Below are 16,358 nucleotides of genomic sequence, written 5' to 3' on the forward strand. Positions count from 1 at the left end.
GACCTTGAATACCTTCAGGGTTGGGACCTCAACTCCCTCCCTGGGCAACCTGTTGCAGTGTGCCACCACCCTCATGGTAAAGAACTTCCTCCCAACACCCAACCTAGATCTGCTTTTCTCTACTTCCTAACCCCTCATCCTGTCACTGAAGGTCTTTGGAAACAGTCCCTCTGCAGCCTTCTTGTAGCTTCAGGTACTGGGAGGCTGCTGTTAGGATGCATCCCATTGAGATGGAATCTGCTGTGACTGACTCCACATCCATTGCTCCTGGCTAGCACTGACAAAGGGACTGGCTCCATCCTCCTGCCAGCCACCCTTCAGGCAAAGGAATCCTTGGAGAGAGAGAGCCCCAGCTGTGCTGGAGCTCCCTGTGCTGGCAACCAAGCAAGCACTGCTTCTGCCAAGCTGTATGGGGGCAACCTCTAAGGTCCCACCTAAAGAACACGCTCAGCTCAGGGCTGCTAAGGACCTACACCAGGCCTGACCTTAACATCTCACACATTCCTTAGGAGGTGGTGCAAGTGTGCCAAGTCCTTCTGCCAAACTGGCCCTGCAAGCAGGGTTTCAAACCTGCTTTTCTCTCCTTCCAGCTCTTCCCAGAATGATTTCCTACTTTTCAGTCAAAACTGGAGAGGAGGAAAGAGACTCAGACTATTTACCATGTTCAAGGGAGTGTTGGAGCAGCCAAAGCAAACTGAGTCACTTTGGAAAGGTTCTCTGCAGGCAGGTTTTTACCTCTTTTTTTATGCCTCTTTTTCTTCTCACTCTTCCCCTGAAATAGCAGGAACACCTCTGCCCAGCCAGCAGTTCAGAGCTAAGCCAGCAAAGGAGTTATTTCTTCCTGTCAAGCCTGGTTAATAGCCTGCTCTAGGCAGATCACATTGCAAGGTTTCCATCCCACAGCTGGGAGAACCTCTGGGGCCACTGATGGCTCAGCTCCAGTGAGCCAAAGGCCTCCAGCTCCTGCCCCACTTGCTGGTCTTGGTGTTACTACAGGAGATCTGTACATGGGTTCTCAAGAGGAGTGTCAGTTGAGGATGGTCCCCAGCTGGCCAGGAGAGAGTGGAATGGAATGGAAATAGAATAGAAATAGGAATAGGATAGGATAGAATAGGATAGGATAGAATTAACCAGGTTGGAAAAGACCTTTGAGATCATCCAGTCCAACCTATCACCCAGCACCATCTGATCAACTAAACCATGGCACTGAGTGCCTCATCCAGGCTCTTCTTAAACACCTCCAGTGGTGGTGACTCCACCACCTCCCCAGGCAGCCCAGAGACACAGGCTGCTTTTTGTAGAGGGATGCAGTTCATCTTCTACCCCTAAGGTCCCACTGGAGCTGGTTTCCACTAGCTGAAGCTGTGGGCTTCTTAGAATCATGGATTTGTCAGGGTTGGAAGGGAGCTCAAGGCTCAACCAGTTCCAACCCCCCTGCCATGGGCAGGGACACCTCACATTACAGCAGGTTGCTCACAGCCCCCTCCAGCCTGGCTGCAAACACCTCCAGGCAGGAGGCTGCCACCACCCCCCTGGGCAACCTGTGCCAGGCTCTCACCACCCTCATGGGGAGCAACTTCTTCCTAACATCCAATCTGGATCTCCCCACTTCTAATTTTGTACTGTTGGGGCTGAAGTCAGAGCACTGCTGAGTCCCACCAGCAGGGCTGTGGCTTGGTTTTGTACCTGCAGGTGATGGGAAACCACAAAATCGTTAGGGCATGACTTAGGAGGGTGGATTTAGACTGGAGATTAGAAAGAAATCCTTTCCAGCCTTCATCTCTTGCTGACCAATCATTAGACCCCCTCTCAGGCTGCCCTTCTCCAGACTAAAGAGCCCCAAGTCTCTCAGTCCCTCTTCATCAGCAAGATGTTCCAGGCCCCTCAGTTCCTCTGTAGGCTTTGCTGCACTCTCTCCACCTGTTCCCAGTCTTGTGCTGGGGAGCCTAGAACTGGCCTTAGCATTCCAGATGTGGCCTCCCTAGGGCAAAGTAGAGGAGAAGGAGAACCTTCCTTGGCCTGCTGGATGCACCACTGATTTTTGGGGGGGAGTTGTGTTTGCAGGGGCAGGCTGTGTTTAAAAAAATCAGCTTCAGCCAGAGAGCCTCTCAGGAACTTCTACAAAGTTTATCAGGAGGCATCAGAGACAGCCCTGGATGGACACCTTCCTGTGGCCTTCCAGGATCTGAAGGGAAGCTGGGGAGGGACTTTTGAGGGTGTCAGGGAGTGATAGGACTGGGGGGGGGGGATGGAGCAAAACTAGAAGTGGGGAGATTGAGATTGGCTGTGAGGAAGAAGTTGTTCCCCATGAGGGTGGTGAGAGCCTGGCACAGGTTGCCCAGGGAGGTGGTGGCAGCCTCCTGCCTGGAGGTGTTTGCAGCCAGGCTGGAAGTGGCTGTGAGCAACCTGCTGTAGTGTGAGGTGTCCCTGGCCATGGCAGGGGGGGTTGGAGCTGGCTGAGCCTTGAGGTTCCCTCCAACCCTGCCAGTCCTATGACACCTGCACACGTGTGTGCATGCATGAAGCATCTCTTCTGGGGAACACAGTGTGCAGCTGCAGCTTTGGGAGAGCAAATATTTACTTCAGTGTGGTGGAATCTGAACTAGAAGTCCTGCAGCTTCCTAAGCCCATGTGGTTTAGCTCCCTTGTTCTTCACATATGTTTCTAATCTGCTTGGAGGGGGTGGTGGTGGGGGGTGGGGGTTAATGCAGACCATCTGCCCAGAATGCACAATTTAAAAGGGGAAAAAAATGAATACATTTTAAAAGGTTAAAAAAATGCTCATTTTGCAAATCTGAAGACTGACTTTAGAGTAGGAAAATACAATGTGAGGGTTGTGGCCTCTCTGTATTGTGTGGAGAGAGGTTCTCCTCCTCTCCTCCTCTCCTCCTCTCCTCCTCTCCTCCTCTCCTCCTCTCCTCCTCTCCTCCTCTCCTCCTCTCCTCCTCTCCTCCTCTCCTCCTCTCCTCCTCTCCTCCTCTCCTCCTCTCCTCCTCTCCTCCTCTCCTCCTCTCCTCCTCTCCTCCTCTCCTCCTCTCCTCCTCTCCTCCTCTCCTCCTCTCCTCCTCTCCTCCTCTCCTCCTCTCCTCCTCTCCTCCTCTCCTCCTCTCCTCCTCTCCTCCTCTCCTCCTCTCCTCCTCTCCTCCTCTCCTCCTCTCCTCCTCTCCTCCTCTCCTCCTCTCCTCCTCTCCTCCTCTCCTCCTCTCCTCCTCTTATTTATCTCTCCCCCCTTGCAGAAGAGCTGCAGCAACCTCTGGTATTATTTTTTGCCTCTCTTACCACAGCTCTTGGCCAGGCTGGAGCGAAGGAAAGAACATAAAGCAGCCTTTAGTTGCACCAGACTAAGCAATCCCTCTCCCTGTCCATCCATCCTTCCAGGCTGGGGCCAAGGGGTAGGAGAAGCTGTTGAGTCACATCCCCTTTTCTGTGCCCATGAAGTGATTGTTTTACACCCAAGGAAGCCTAGCAGATAGGTTGTGGTTGTGTGAGCAGACATCAAAACAGGCAGTGGAGCTGAACGGCTGAGCACCACGCTTGCTGGGCTGAGGAGCTCTGTCTCCTTGGCTGGGTTTTTGTAGCAGGTTCTTTGTATTTGCTTCATTTTTATTTCCTTTTCTTTTTTTTTTTTGTTTTAAGGCATCTTGGCTGCCTTTTTCCTTCCTGCAGTCCCCACTGCTTGGCTCCTGCTTTTGCCCTGGCTGAAGGGCAACCAAGCTGGGGAGGGGTCTGGAGCACAGCCCTGGGAGGAGAGGCTGAGGGAGCTGGGGTTGCTTAGCCTGCAGAAGAGGAGGCTCAGGGGAGACCTTCTTGCTCTCTCCAGCTCCCTGAAGGGAGGTTGGAGCCAGGTGGGGGTTGGTCTCTTCTCCCAGGCAAGCAACAAGAGGACACAGTCTCAAGCTGTGCCAGGGGAGGTTTGAGCTGGATATTAGGAAGAAACTCTTCCTAGCAAGAGAGATTGGCCATGGGAATGTGCTGCCCAGGGAGGTGGTGGAGTCCCCATCCCTGGAGGTGTTTAAGAAGAGCCTGGATGAGGCACTTGGTGTCATGGTTTAGTTGATCAGATGGTGTTGGGTGATAGGTTGGACTTGATGATCTCTGAGGTCTTTTCCAACCTGTTCTGCTCTGCTCTGCTCTATTCTATTCTATTCTATTGAGTTAGGGATGTTTGTGCTCACTCAGAGGAGAAGGCAGGCAGAGGGATCAGCGGTGGACAGCTGGCCCCATGGTTGCCAGAGCTTTCAGGAGGGACCTAGGTTGCCAGAGGAGCAGGGAGCTTGAAGGAGAAATCACAGGAGCATGGAATTGCTTCAGCTGGAAAAGCTGAGCTCAAGCCCAACCACCAATGGCCATTAAACCATGTCCCCACCTTTCTTAAACGCCTCCAGGGATGGTGACTCCACCACCTTCTTGGGCAACCTATGCCCCAAATAAACCCCTTGCAAATCCCCTGCCCCAAAGGCCTGCAGCATGATGGGGATGCCACCACATTGGCAGCAGCTGATGTGAGGCTGCCTGCCCCCCGAGCTGCAAGGCATGAAGATAAAGAGAAGCTGGAGGAGTCATTTCTCCTCTGGGTGGGTCCTGCTCCCTTGTGCAATCAGTTCAAGGGCTTGTCAGCTTTGCAGTGCAGGCTGTGGAGCAGGCAGCCTCTGTCTGCTGGTTTGCAGCACCAGACCTGAGTCAAGGGAAAGCAGGAGGTGGCCTCCGGGGCGTGCGTGGGATGGATGCTGCCTGCTGCTCTGCGCTGCCTGCCCTGGGATGCTCCTGAGGGGGCCTCCCAGCCAGCATTGTAAGGGCAGGAGCTTTACCCACAGCCCACTGGCTGCTCTCTTGGCCACATCTACCTCAGGGGGTTGGGTTTGGGTTGTTTTCTTTTCTGGTTATTAGGGTTTCTCGGTTGGTTGTGGGTTTGGGGCTTTTTTTTGTGTGGGTGGTTCCCCCCCGTCCCCTGTCTTAAATGTTCCTGTTTGCTGGACAAACCCCTCCTGGCTACCAGCAGCTGTGCAGCCCAGCTCTGCAAGTCCCAGGAGGGCTGGAGAAGGACATCAAACTGTTGGAGTGGGTCCAGAGGAGGCCACAAAGATGATCAGCGAGCTGGAGCCCTTCCCCTGGGAGGACAGGCTGAGAGAGCTGGGGCTGTTCAGCTTGAGGATGAGAAGGTTCTGGGGAGAGCTTAGAGCAGCCTTCCAGTACCTGAAAGGGGGCTATAGGAGAGCTGGGGAGGGACTTTTGGCAAGGGCTGGGAGTGATAGGGTGAGAGGGAATGGACTGAATCCTGAGGAGGGCAGATTAGGAAGAAATTCTTTCCAGTGAGGGTGGTGAGACACTGGAGCAGGCTGCCCAGAGAGGTTGTGGAGTCTCCTTCTCTGGAGACTTTCAAGACGTGTTTGGATGCATTCCTGTGTGACCTGCCCTGGATTATATGATTATGTAGTCCTGCTCTGGCAGGGAGGCTTGGACTTGATGATGTCCAGAGGTCCCTTTCCAACCCCTAACATCCTGTGGATGCCTCCTCCCTGGAGGTGGTGAAGAAATGTGTGACGGTGGCACCAGGGGACGTGGTTTAATGGTCGTGGCCGTCTCAGGTTGCTGGTTGGACTCAATCTTAGACATCTTTCCTGACTGCAACCATTCTGATAAGGCCTTGAGCAGCCTGGTCTAGTGCAAGGTGTCCCTCCCCATGGCAGGGGCTTTGGGACTAGATGACCTCTAAGGTTCCTTCCACCCCAAACCATTCTATCCTTGTTTTTGATCCGCTCTGTCTCCACAGTGACTTTTCCAGCTCTGAGACAAATGGAAAGCCCCTGAGGAAGCACATTGCTGTGATGTAGCCTTGCAGCAAATCCCTTGTAGATTTGATGCTTTCTGTGCTCCTGCCAGCACCACCTGTTTTCCAAGCTGCCTCTTAAGGATGGGTGGGTTTTTTCCACACACAGCCCCCCCCTCTGCCCTGCATCCCCAAAGTTCTCGGAGCTTAATTAAATGACAGGTTGCTAATCTGCCTTATTTGTGGGTTTGGGTTTGCTTGGGGGCTTTTGCTGGGTTGGTGGTTTTTTTTTTTATCCCCACCTGTTTGGTGAGTGTTTTTGAGCAGAAAACTGTCCTCCAAGGTCTAGGCATCAGCTTTGAGCTGGGAAAGACACTTCGCCCACCGGAAGGCGATGCTCATTTAGGGCTGAGTGGCAGGAGGCAGAGGGGAGCAAAGTGTGCAGGGAGCACGTTCAAGCTCCATGCCAGTGCTGTGGCCCCATCAGTCAGTCAGGGTCAGGGCTGAATAAGGGCAAGTTCAATTGTCTCAAAGCATAAAGCAGCCCCCAGAGCTTCTGGGGGCAGTCTTTAAGCTGGTGATTAGATGTCTCTCGTGAAAGGATGGAGGCTTCAATTAGGCCAAGTGCCTGGGAATGAATCAGTGCTGGCAGATGGGCAGCTGCTAGCAGGGAGGATGGGACTGTGTGGTCTGGCTGGAGCTTGGCTTGGGCTCTTGCCCCATCATTAAATGTCCATTTGAGCTTGGTCAGGTTGGGGTTGGTTTTTTTTCCCCCCTCATCTTGTCCCTTTTCTGTTCTCTCCAGGGCATCATTGCCAGAGCCTATATGAGAGGCTTTCAATGCAGGCCATGTGGTCAGACTTGATGATTTGAAAGGTCTTTTCCAACCTTAATGATGCTCTGAGAGGATGGTTGAGTGGAGTGGGGTGGCAGAGGGCTGAGGAAAGGCTGGCTGTAGAGATGTTTCATAGGGTCATAGAATTGGGTTTGGTTGGAAAAAAATACCTGTGAGATCAAATCCCAGACCTCAAGCCCAAGCAGGACATTGAGGTGCTGGAGCATGGCCAGAGAAGGGCAGCAAGGATGGTGAGGGGCTTTGAACACCAGCCCTGTAAGGAGCAGCTGAGGGAGCTGGGGATGTTCAGCCTGGAGAAGGGGAGGCTGAGGGGAGGCCTCATTGCTTTCTACAGCTATGTGAAGGGAGGTTGTAGCCAGGTGGGAATCAGCCTCTTCTCCCCAGGTAAATAGTGATAGGATGAGAGGAAATGGCCTCAAGTGGCACCAGGAGAGAATTAGGTTGGACTTGAGGACAGTTTTCTGCACCAAAAGGGTCATCAGGCATTGGAACAGGCTGCCCAGGGAAGACTTGCCTTACCTGGAGGGGTTTAAAAGGCCTTTGGATGAGGTGCTCAGGAGTCTACCAGCTGTGCAGAGGGAGCTCTTAGGTTATGGTTGGACTCCATGATCTTAAGATCTTTTCCAATCAAGTGATTTAATGATTCTAACTCTCCCCAACCTGGTGCTAGGCCACCTCCCTCAGCACCACATCTCTGCATCTTGAGACTGGAGAGAGCAAAGGGGCTCTGGACTGCCAGGATTTGGTGAGGATTCCCCAGGGAAAGTGGCAGGAAGAAGCCAGCAATGATTAATGAGTTGGACAAACTCAGCCAATTGGAAAGGCAAGGAAATCTTTCACCTGCTGAGGAGACAGCCATGGAGGATGAGTCTGTCCATCACCTGTGAAGAGCTGCTGGGGAAATAATCCATCCTGCTGACAAATAACCTTGAGTGCTTCCTTTTGGGAATCAGCTCTGTGGTGGCACTTGAAAAGGGCTTGTGCATGAACCCTGGCTTCACAGGTGCTCCTCTGAGCACAAGGGGTGCTGAGTGGTGCTCAGAAGGTGCTTGGTGGTGTGTTGGAGGCTGTGGCTGCTGCTGGGGGGTGGTGGTGTTTGTGTTAGGATAGAGGGTTATCGACTTTGCCTGGTTATCAGAGCTGGGGGTGGAAGTAGCTGCCTGCAAATGAGCCTTGTGCTAATGCCTCCTGCTCTGCTAATGACTCGAGTCCTTGACTGGTATTTGGGTACTGGCAGAGGGACAGCTTCTTCAGGAGAGCCTTCCAGAATTAGCAAAGCCATCTGGCTTTTGTTCTTCCCTTAGACAACCACTTGTCCTTCCCCTCCAGTCAGGAGCTTTTGCTAAACACTCAGAGCTTGTGTTGTGATGCTACAACCACAGCCCCACAGCCTGCCCTGGGCTCTGCAGGCACAGCCAAAACACAGCCCCTTGCTCCAAGAAGCAGCAGCCAGGGAGCAGTTGACCTGAGGAGCCCAAAGTTGGGTTGATATGGCATTGCCTGACCATGTTTCCATCCATCAGAGCTGGGCTAGGAATGTGGCATTGCCCAACCATGTTTCTATCCATCAGAGCAGGGCTTAGATGGAGAGGGCAGCTCAGAGAGTTGGGCTCATGGAAGGGGAAGTTATGGATGGATGAAGGGTGATGTGGCATTGCCTGACCATGTTTCCATCCATCAGAGCTGGGCTAGGAATGTGGCATTGCCCAACCATGTTTCCATCCATCAGAGCAGGGCTTGGATGGAGAGGGCAGCTCAGAGAGTTGGGCTCATGGAAGGGGAAGTTATGGGTGGATGAGGTGTGATGTGGCATTGCCTGACCATGTTTCCATCCATCAGAGCAGGGCCAGGGATGTGGCATTGCCCAACCATGTTTCCATCCATCAGAGCAGGGCTTAGGTGGGGAGGGCAGCTCAGAGAGTTGGGCTCATGGAAGGGGAAGTTATGGGTGGATGAGGTGTGATGTGGCATTGCCTGACCATGTTTCCATCCATCAGAGCAGGGCCAGGGATGTGGCATTGCCCAACCATGTCTCCAGGGGCATGGTTAGGTTAGGGTTAGGTGGGGAGGGCACCTCACAACTGGGGGAAGTGGGGTTCATGGAAAGGGAAGAGGCACAGACCCCCCCAATTCCCTGCTCTGCCCCTTTCAAAGGCAGCAGCCAGGGCTAAGAGTGAGTTAATGGATCCTTGTGAGATAGGAAATTGGGTTCCTCTCTGGAATTCTAAAATGCAAGGCTTGAAAATTACTGGGGAGGTTAATTACCTTTGAGCCACAGGGCTTATTTTCTTCTCCTTGCTGTGGTCAGGGGCAGAGGCACGTGGGCTGTCCAAATCATTACAGAACACAAACTGGGCTGAGTTTAATACTGGGGATGCTGAAAGCTTAGCTTTGGGCTGGGGATCAAGACTGGGCTGCTGTGTGGTGAGAGCTCCTTAGGGTACCCTGGTGGAGCTGCAGTGGGGAAGGGGAAGCTGTCGGCCCTCGAGAGAGGTTTTTTTCCTCACAGCCCTTTCTGCTCTCAGCAAAACTTCTGTCCCTGTTCTGCTTAATTAAACCTGGGTGCTTTGTGTTTTGCTTCCAAGGAGGGCTCAGCAGAGGCTCCTCTCCGAGTGCCAAAAGCCAGAGGGAGCCTTTCTTGTGGTAACTGGAGCCTGAGAAGGGGAAGTAGCAGAGGTCTTGCAGCAAAGCTGCCCTGTCCATTCCTGCAGCCCCTCTGCGCAGGACGGGGAAGGAAACATCCGGCTTGGATTTATCCAAGCCACCAACTATTTGTAGCTGACTCATGACTGTGTGACTCAAGACTCTCTGTGGCTTTTGTTGCTGGGCTGTTTTGGGGTTTTTAAGCCATATTTCCAACAATTCCCTTCCCATTTTCCAGTGTAGATTTTTCAGGGGAGCCCAAAGGATGCCCTTCTAGGCACCGGTTGCTCTGTCTGGTGAGCTTGCTCCTGTTCATGGTCAGCAAGAGGGGGTTCAGGACATGGGTGCTGGGGCTGCTCAAGGTGATGAGGCTTTGTCTGACCCCATTCCTGCAGTTTGGCTTTTTTCCTGGAGCAGCTGTCTTTAAATGAGGGATGCTGGGATGATGCCAGGGCAGCCAAGGATGCTCTGAGGGGCTCTCTACCTCTGACCTGGGGGTCTCACAATGCTGGCAGGGCTGGGGGGCATGGTGAGAACTGGCTCACTCCTTGCTTCCCTTCTTCAGCTGTTAGGCCTGATGATCTTGAAGGTCTTTTCCAACCTAAATGACTCTATTCTATGATTACTCCAATGCCACTCTTACTGGGCAGGCAAGGAGCAGCTCGGAGCCTGGGACAGGGCAGCCACTGTGTCCTTAGCAGAGAGCCTCCATCCATGGGCAAGTGCTGATGAGAGGTTTTATCAAGTGGAACATCTGCAGGCTGGCAGACTGTCTCCAAGAGAGGGATTAGGCTTTTTGGAAGCTCACTGGTGGCTGGGATCCCTAAGCTTTCACCTCATCAGAGAGCAGCGCTGAACCTCTGCCACACTTCAGCCACCCGACCGGGTTTGCATTCATGGAGCGAGTTTGCTGGGAGAGAACTCCAACAACATCCCAAATGCTTCCAATTAATGACATTGTTTGAAGGGGAGGGGGAAAGTGTGTTGCAATTGTGCATCCTGGGCCTGTGGCTATCCAGTTTATATGTGGGAGGTTAAAAAAGGCACACCAAGCATCTTAGGGGCTGTTCGGGCTGCACATCAAGCATCTTCTGGATGGAATTGTTTCAGCTGGAAAAGACCTCTAAGATCAGAGAATCATAGACTCAGTGAGGTTGGAAAAGACCTCAAAGATCATCAAGTCCAACCTGTCACCCAACACCTCATGACTAGCTAAACCATGGCTCCAAGTGCCAGCTCCAATCCCCTCTTGAACACCTCCAGGGATGGGGACTCCACCACCTCCCTGGGCAGCACATTCCAATGGCCAATTTCTCTTACTGGGAAGAACTTTCTCCTCACCTCAAGCCTAAACCTCCCCTGGAGCAGCTTGAGACTGTGTCCTCATCAACCTAGCACCACCATGGCCATTAAACCATGGCCTGAAGATGTTTAGAGTCTCTGAGGCTTCTGGGGGTAATGCACTAGAACAAGTCCACTTAATTATTGGTGCAGTGGAGTGAGAGAGGCCTGAAGAATCCCAGGACTCCTGGAGCCGCTGCCAATGCCAGATGAAGTCACTCCAGCTCTCCTCACCCAGCTGTTTGTTTTGTTGAGCCACAGCAAGCTCTCTGAAGTCAAGCAAGTCACTGAAGTTGATGTCATTGGAAGTGATGTGAGACTCTCTCCTCCTTTTTTTTGCACACACACACAGGATAAGTGTTACCAAAAATGCTCCTGAAGACCTTTTCCAGCCTTGTCTGGGGAGTTGAATTCCACTGGCCTTGATGGAGCTCAGGCCATAAAGCAAGATGTGAGTCACCAGGCAGAAATGGCTTCCCCATAAATGTCAGGCAGATTCTTGCTTGGTGCCTGACACTTAGCACTTCCATCTGGTGGAGCAAATCAAAAGCCTCCTGAGTTCACAGTGGTTCTCAGGAGTGTGCTGCCCTGCCCAATCTTCTCCATGGGAAGCTGTAAGGTGAGGGGGTTGAGTCAGTCATCAGCAAATGTTCAGATGACACCAAGTTGGGAGCAGATGTTGGTCAGTTAGAGGGCTGAAGGGCTCTGCAGAGGGATCTTGCCAGGCTGGACAGATGGGCAGAGGCCAACAGGATGGCATTCAACAAGTCCAAGTGCCAGGTGCTGCACTTTGGCCACAACAACCCCATGCAAAGCTACAGGCTGGGGTCAGAGTGGCTGAGAGCTGCCAAACTGAAAGGGACCTGGGGGAGTGGTTGAGAGTAGGCTGAACATGAGGCAGCAGTGTGCCCAGGGGGCCAAGAGGGCCAATGACATCCTGGCCTGCAGCAGGAACAGTGTGGCCAGCAGGAGCAGGGAGGTCATTCTGCCCTGGACTCAGCACTGATTAAGCCACACCTTGAGTCCTGTGTCCAGTTCTGAGCCCCTCAGGTTAGGAAAGATGCTGAGATGCTGGAAGGTGTCCAGAGAAGGGCAACAAAGCTGGGGAGGGGTCTGGAGCACAGCCCTGGGAGGAGAGGCTGAGGGAGCTGGGGTTGCTTAGCCTGCAGAAGAGGAGGCTCAGGGGAGACCTTCTTGCTCTCTCCAACTCCCTGAAGGGAGGCTGTAGCCAGGTGGGGGTTGGTCTCTTCTCCCAGGTAGGCACCCAGCACCAGAACAAGAGGACACAGTCTCAAGCTGTGCCAGGGGAAGTTTAGGCTGGAGGTGAGGAGAAAGTTCTTCCCAGAGAGAGTTGTTAGCCATTGGAATGTGCTGCCCAGGGAGGTGGTGGAGTCCCTGGAGGTGTTCAAGAGGAAGCCTGGATGAGGAGCTCAGGAACATGGGCTAAGAGTTGTGTACAGGGAGATCATAGAATCAATAAGGTTGGAAAAGACCTCAGAGATCATCAAGTCCAACCTAGCACCCAACACCTCCTGACAACTAATCCATGGCTCCAAGTGCCACATCCAAGCCTTTTTAGAACACCTCCAGGGATGGGGACTCCACCTCCTCCCTGGGCAGCACATCCCAATGGCCAATTACACTCTCCCTGAAGAACTTTCTCCTCACCTCCAGCCTAAACCTCCCCTGGCACAGCTTGAGACTGTGTCCTCTTGTTCTGGTGCTGCTTGCCTGGGAGAAGAGACCAAGCAGAGACGTGAGGTTATGGTTGTACTTGATGATCTGCAGGTCTTTCCCAACCAGGCAATTCTGAGACTGGGCTCTGTTCACCCTCTCCACGGGTGGCTGGAGGACACCCTGCTGGTGACCTCTCCTGCATAGCACAATCAGGCTCTCACTGACTTACTCCTTGGCTTCTTTGCTTGAAATGAGGTCTTGAGCCCCAAAAACATCTTGGGGTTGAAAGTCTTTTCCCCTATCTCTCAGCATCGTTGCAAGATCTCTCTTGCTACCCCTTCACGGCAACGCCGTAGCTGCTTCGTGGGCGCGGGAGGGAGCCGTGAGAGGAAATTAGCGGCACCTTCATTAGCAGAGCTCTTGCCGCAAACAGCAGCCGCCGCCGTGGGGAGGAGGGAAGGCTTTGGGGTGTTTTGTGTAACCACAAGAGTGAAACAAATGAGACACTCGAGCGCGGAAAGGGAGCGGAGCTGGCTGCCGCCTTTGCCGGCCCCCGCCGGGGCTGGGGGGCAGCGAGCTCCCGGTGACATTTATTAACAGCAACACACTTGAGGGGACACAAAAGGTTCAGGAACCTCCCAGCCCGCTTTGCTCTATTTAAAGTCGGCTGTTTTTTTTTTTCCAATCAAAGAAACGGGGCTCTTGACAGCAGAGCTTTGTGCGGCTTTTGTGGAGCTGGGGCGGGGGGGGAGGGAGAGGGAGGGAGGCTCTTTATTACAGCCCAAATTAGCCCAGCTGATTGTTTCGTGCTGAGGGATGAGGTCAGTTGACTGAGAATCTTGCTAACGAGGTTTTTACTCCTGTCTGCTTTCCACAAGTGTTGACGTGGGGGATCCACCAGCGCCCTGCACTTGCTGCTAATGAAGCAAAGACAAATGGTCTACAGCTACCTCCTCCTCCTCCTCCTTCTCCTTCCCTACCTCCCCCCCCCGGAGCTGCTCAACCCATGTCGGTGGTGTACTTGAGCTCAGATGCTCCCTGGGGTTTTTCATGCCTCCAAAATCAGAGGGGTTGAGTTGGTTTTCCTTCTGATTTTGCATGCTCGCATGCGTGCTGCCGCTGGAGCAGCCAGGGCAGGATGAACTTCGTCGGGCAGAGTGCTTGATGGGGTTTGAAGAGGAAGTGGGGGGAAGAGGGGGCGCCGTTGAATGGCGCTCCTGGAGCGTGGTGAGCTCCGAAGGAGCTGTCTGCTGCAGCTCACGCTTTTTCCTGGCACCCTTCACCCCCCAAATGGCTTCAGTTCTGCACTGATTCTCCCAGGATCTCAACCTACAGCTAGCAGAAAGCTTCTCCTTGTTCCTAGAATCGTAGGGAGTGGAAAGGACCTGTGGAGAGCATCAATTCCAAACTCCCCCCTGCCAGGGCAGGGTCACTTAGAGATTGTCACACAGGAGCAAGTCCAGATGGGTTTGGACTGTCTCTAGAGGTGAAGACTCCACCACCTCTCTGGGCAGCCTGTCCCAGTGCTCCACCAGCCTTAAAGAAGTTTCTCCTCATATTTAGGTGGAACTTCTGTTCAAGTTTGTGCCTGTTACCACTTGCCCTGCCACTAGGCACCACTGGAAAAAAGACTGGTCCCATCCTCCTGACACCCACCCTTGAAGTACTTATACCCTTCTCCCCTCATCCAGCAGCAGCAGCCACACCAACACTACCCTTTGGTGTGTTGGGTGAGGTTGGGGTACCTGCCATGGCCCCAAGGCTTGAATCTGTGGCTCCTGGGACTTGCAGGTGATGCCTTTTCCTGTACTCAAAGATGCTGCCAGGGCCTAGAGCCATCAGACCCAGAGGATGCTCAGCTTCTCTTGTGCTGCAGGGATGCAGAGTGGACTCAAGCCAGAATTTCTCCCCAGCTGCCATCAGCTGAGACTAAAAGCCTAGCTTTAGCAAATTCTCTTCCCCTTAACCTTTTGCACTGCTCAGCCAAGATGCCTTTCCTTCTTTATCTGTTCCTGGAGGAAACACAGCTAGAGTCCTGCTCACTTAAAGGATGCAGGCTATCAGCTCTCCTTGAGGTGTAAATCCAACCTTATCAGGAAGAAAAAGCTTTCAGCCTTCCTTCCTTGCCTCTTGGAGACAAATGCCAAGTCTGTTTGGGGCTGCTTTATTTCAGCTTATCCCAACAGTGCTGGACACCCCTGTAACCCTGTGCAAACTGGGAAGCTTTAACCACAGAAGTGAGGGAAGGGCATAAATGGCTTAACTCAGGTGTCAGTGAGGGGCAGGAGTGGCTGAGGTCCTGTGTGCAGAAATAGCAGCTGGAAGGATCTTCACCTCATCAACTTTAAGCATATTTCCTTGGCCAGCTTGGGCATCCCCCACTGGAAGAAGGGCTGAAGGAAGCAGCTTGCTTGGCTGCTCTGAACTGCCTTTGAAGACCAGGGCTGATAAAATAGGTGGTGTGAACAACTCCATGACACCCCCCCCCCCCAGCTCCTTCAAGGCTCTGCTTGGGGCTGGGCAGCGTCCTCCAGCTCACACCACAGCTGAGTTACTCAGTGCAGGTCCCATGGGCAGAAATGGGCAATGTTCTATGAGACAAAAACTTGGCACTTTCTGGTTTCCCAGTCCTCTAGCCATATTTTTGGTGGTCACCTTGAAAACCAGAAAGCTGGAAGAGTTCTGTGGAAGAGAGGGAAGGGAAGGCTGAGACCCAGTTTGCAGAGCTCTCTATTTTGTAAGGGTTATTCACAGGAAACTAATTAGCTGAAATCAAGGCTCAGCTTTAGGCTAAGCTGTGCAGCATCTGAGAGGTGCCCAGGAACTGCTGCAGAGATGGAGATGTGATCACCTGAAAATCGAGGAGGGGGAAACCTCAGGCAGTCTTAAGGTGCCCCTGCCCCTCAGAGCTGGGCAGGATGTGGCCATTTCTGCCTGGAGTCATAGAAGAGCATCACAGGATCATTTTAGTTGGAAGAGACCTTTCACAGCATCAAGTCCAACCTTTAACCCAGCACTGCCAGGTCACCACTAAACCATTCCCCTCAGCACCACCCCTCCACAGCGTTTAAGCCCCTACAGGGATGGGGATTCCACCACAGCTCTGGGAAGCCTATTCCAGGGCTTGACAACCCTTTGGGGGGCGGGGGGAACAAATCGTTCCTCATGGCCAACCTCAACCTCCCCTGGTGCAACCTGAGGCTGTTTCCTCTTGTCCTACCTCCTGGTCCTCGCCACCTTCTTTCCTGGTGGCTCTCTGCCCCGGTTTTGAGGCTGAGCTCCACATGGATCCAGCAGCGCCCGTGGCTGGACCACGAGCTGCTTGCATGCACAAACACTTGGCCCAGCCTTCCATAAATATCCTTTGGTTTTTCCTTGCCCATCTGGCCAGACACTGATCAGAGCTTCTGGTTCCTATTATGTCCCCAAGTCATCCTCCCAGTTTAGCTGCAGGGCTGCTTTTCTTTTCCCTGGTGCCTTAGCCATGTTTTTCTATTATTAAATAAGACTTACCCCCCCACCCACCCCCCTCCCCCTCCCTAATTAAAGTATCAGCTCCAATAATCCAAGTAGTGAAGGCTTCTCTTATGTAACTGTCTGCTGAACAAGCTGGGGTTTGGCATGGTTGTTAAGCAGCGTGGTGGTGCTTTAGGAAACTAAAGAGGAATTCCTGCTCTGACCTTTGGATTGTGCTGGGCTTCATTCCCTGTGTATCCCTGCCCATGGTCCATTAAGCAGCCTTGGTGCCTACTGAGCTCATTCTGCACTTGGCTTTTAATAACCCACCACAAACCTCCTCCCTCTTTTCTCTGTGCCTGAGGATCAGATGCATTCCTAATCTCTTGCCAGGTCTGCACAGCTGTGGGTGGAAAAATAGAGGTGAGGCAAGTTGTTCAAAGAGGGTGGGGGGGATGCCTTTGGTGGTACCAAGCGGTGATGTGGGAGAGGCAGAGATGGTTTTGAGGCCAATAAACAGCTTTCTGGAGTGTGCAGGACAACTGCAGAGCCCTGTGTGGGACAGGGTAGGAAAGGAGAGGTTTATTAGATGGGATATTAGGAAGAGTTTCTCTACAG

General features: G+C 52.9%; 1 protein-coding gene across 2 annotated transcripts in view; it reads left to right on the plus strand.

The window, feature by feature from the left end:
- The window catches only part of COL5A1 (collagen type V alpha 1 chain), a 200,135-nt gene that overhangs the window by 77,007 nt on the left and 106,770 nt on the right, over positions 1-16,358 (plus strand). The gene's annotated exons all lie outside the window — the stretch shown is intronic.

The sequence above is a fragment of the Dryobates pubescens genome, chromosome 29 (genome assembly GCF_014839835.1).
Source record: "Dryobates pubescens isolate bDryPub1 chromosome 29, bDryPub1.pri, whole genome shotgun sequence".
Taxonomy (NCBI): Eukaryota; Metazoa; Chordata; class Aves; order Piciformes; family Picidae; genus Dryobates; species Dryobates pubescens.